The sequence below is a fragment of the Nannospalax galili genome, unplaced genomic scaffold, assembly GCF_000622305.1.
Source record: "Nannospalax galili isolate Female #2095 unplaced genomic scaffold, S.galili_v1.0 scaffold179, whole genome shotgun sequence".
Taxonomy (NCBI): domain Eukaryota; kingdom Metazoa; phylum Chordata; class Mammalia; order Rodentia; family Spalacidae; genus Nannospalax; species Nannospalax galili.
This window is the reverse complement of record NW_008342627.1, coordinates 217,073-220,469: the sequence shown is the minus strand read 5'-3', so window position 1 is coordinate 220,469 and position 3,397 is coordinate 217,073. Positions and strand designations below refer to the sequence as shown.

Sequence of the window (3,397 nt, the reverse complement as noted above, 5' to 3'; positions counted from 1 at the left end):
ATTTTGACTTTCAGGATTCAGCTCTACTTCATGACCTCACACTCTAGGACCTCTCTGGTTTCCTCAGCTCTGTGGGCTTCCTTGTCCAGCTCCCCCCGACATGCCGCAACACATGGCCCATGCCTGTTCCTATTTATGCTCCCACAAATCGACCGATCTACTCCTGATATCTCCTGTAACTTGCTGCTCTGTGCTACTATGATGGCTAATCTTGGTCATCAGTTTGACACATCTGGGAAGAGGGAGCCTGAGCGGAGAAAGTTCTTCCATCAGACTGGCCTGTGGGCATGTGTGCAAGGCATTTTCTTGGTTGCTAACTGCTGTAGGAGGGTTCAGCCCACTGTGGGTGGTGCCACCCTGGACAGGCGGGCCTGGGTCTCAGAAGAAACTGAGTATATCAGAGGAAGCTACATCCCCTGTACTCTGCTTCAGTTCCTGCCTCCAGGCTCCTGCCTTGAGTTCCTGTCTCAAATGGATTGAAAACTACAAGCCAGATAAGCCCTTTCCTCCTCAAGTAACCTGTCGGTGAAGGACACCAAACATACTGGTCAGAGGACATGGAGAAATCAAGTTGCTTCTGACCAGGAAACTTCCTCTCTGCCGGCTTGCTTTCATAGTACAGGAACGTGCTATGTAGTCTTCTGGGGGAGAAGTCACCAATAGTTTCGCCCAGCTGTGAATCCTGGGAACTACAATAATGACAGGTGTGGCTCATGGTGCAACAGTGGCATGAGCGTTATAGGGGTAACCAACCACTTTCCACTTGGATTTAAGGCCCAGTCCATGGGAGGAAATACATGCCTGGTGCTGTAGATCTAAGAAAACATGGTTGGGGAGTTCACAGACTTCAAGGGTAAGTCAACTACTATTATTCTACTAAGTGGACATAGCACCAAACTGACATCTAAATGCATGTATTACTCATAGATTAGTGTACTGATGCACAAGTGAAGCCCACGGATTAGTGTGGCTCTCAGACCTCATTAGAGACATTTCTTGGGCAGTGATAGTTAGTGCAGAAATTCACAACTGGTGCAGAGAATAAGTGTCTTTGGAGTACTAGCCACAAATGGGACCTCTGCATCACCCCTCCTCTCCCCGCCAAGGCTCAGGGAACATCGGGGAAGAGGGAGCAGAAGTTTGCTAGATCCAGAGATCGGAGAGGACTGGAACAAAACAATGTGCTCTGGACACGACAGGACCACTGCACTGGTGACCTCATGGCCTGCACAAGACCTGCACAAGATCAAGCCAGTCAACATCCTACCATGGAATGGGAAGAGCACTCAGGACCCTGTTCCCCTAACCGAGGATCTATGGACAGTTGATGGTGTCTGGGGGAGGGAGAGTCAGTGTTTCCTTAGGGTGTGGCCCCTGGAAGGTCAACCACAATCCAGGGGATGGCCCCATACCAATGAGGACAGCATAAGTGGGACTCAATGGGTTATTTTAATAAAAGGACATGGACTTGGGAAGATAGGAAGGTACTAGTAGATCTGGGAGGAGTTAAAGGGAAGAGTGGGGGATGAATCTGATAAAAATATATGAAACTCAAAGATTTAATAAAATACGTTTTAAATGAGGATGTGAACTGAGAGGCCCTATAGATTGTCAGAACTGCAGTTAGTAAACGGTGACTCCTTCTGGTTCTTATGGCATTATGTGTTCTACAAATCCATGCTCCTGAATCTCTAGGTCAGTATTTGTCAAAGTTTGATCCTAAGATACTTACGAAAAATTAATATTCCTGGGTCTGGAGACATGGCTCACTGGTTAAGACTGCTCTTGCAGAGGACTTGAGTTTGGTTCCCAGTACCCACATGGCAGCTAACAACCGTCTGCAACTCCAGTCCCAGGGGAATCAGATGAAGCCCTCTTCTGACCACAAGCATTGCACAACATGGGTGTACATGCAGGCAATACACTCATATACCCCAAAATAATAAATTATTTAAAAAAGAAAAATTCATATTCCTATACCTGGGTCAAATGTATTAAATCAGAGTTCGGGGGTTGACACGACAGACGTCTAGACACACTCCTCTTTGGCCATTATGCAAGAGTTTGGAGGTTGATGCAGCAAAAGTTTTAGACATACTCCTCTCTGACTCTCAAACAAGAGTTTGGGGAGTTGACAGAACAAACATTTAGAAACATCCCCCTCTGGCTATTACACACGCTAAACTTTATCGTAATGATAGTCACAGATCTAAATGAGTTTTTCTTTTTTCTTTCTTTTTTTCTTGTTATGACACTGTTGGAAGTAAAACAACACAAGTTTCTACTTCACCCAAAGGCAGTGTTTTTACTCTGGCCCTTCTTGACGGCTAAATGAGTCGCTAGCAAAAGGCCACTGAGTGCTTTTAAAAGGGGGATCTAGATGAATTTTGCTACTGTCTCATATACCACCATTCAATGACTCAATGTAGCGACATGGGACAATGCTGACTTAGGCTACTGTACTCTGAATCCCAGTACAATAAGGATTTCTATTTCATCTTCATGTGCTACTGGTTAGCTTCCCCAGGCAAGCAAACTCACCACACCGTGAAGATGGACTTATGGTGAACGCGGCTTTTTGTTGTTAGTGGGTGGAACCCACCACTTTTAGCGGCTATCCCAATAAAATAACTCATGCCTCCACCGACAGAAATTTGAGAGCAAACAATACCTATGAAAGGAGTGTTTGAAATGAAACGCTGAAGGAAGCTTTTGACTTTTTTAAAGCGATTTGGGGGGCGGGGGAAGGATTTTATTTTTCCAAGCCAGATGCATTTACTGTGTTGCTGTTTGTGGCAGTTCCTCAGACAAACCAGCTGTCCTTTCTCTGAAGTGTTCCACCACTGAAGGCAGAAAAGCCAGAAGATGTCTTTTCTTCTTTGCAGGTATGAAAAGATGCTTTGTTTAGGAACTAAGGAAGAACGAACTAGGGAATGAAGAAGTGTGGGTGACGAGGAGGCGAGAAAAAGAGGGGTGAGGGTGAAAGCTGATGGGCTCTTTTGCCTCCCGATTCTGCTGCTTCTTTAGTGGTTTGAATAGAACTGTCCCTTCCAGGCTCAAGTATTTGAACACCTGGTCCCCAATTAGTGGTGCTGTTTGGGGAGGTTAAGTTACTTTTAGGACACGGCACTTTGCTGCAGAAGCCAGTCACTGGGGCTGGGCTGTGAGGGTTCATAACGTTGCCCCCTTCCAGTTCACGCTCTGCTTCCTGTGGAAGGATGGAAATGTGATCAGCCAGCTTGCCACTCTGGCTACCTGCTGCCAGGCCTCCCCTGCCAGTTTCCTTCTGAAACTGTAAGCCAAAATAAATTCTTTCTTTTCTAAATTTCTTTGGGTTGTGGTATTTTATCACAGCTGCAGAAAACTAACTGGCACAGAGGCCGGTCCCATGAGTGCT

At 46.0% G+C, this 3,397-nt stretch overlaps 1 non-coding gene across 1 annotated transcript; it reads right to left on the bottom strand.

Moving 5' to 3' along the window:
* Positions 1-2,241: 2,241 nt before the first annotated feature.
* LOC115071336 lies at positions 2,242-2,373 on the bottom strand. Its single transcript, XR_003850424.1, has one exon. It is a non-coding gene; the product is annotated as a small nucleolar RNA SNORA21 (small nucleolar RNA).
* Between the last annotated feature and the right edge of the window lie 1,024 nt (positions 2,374-3,397).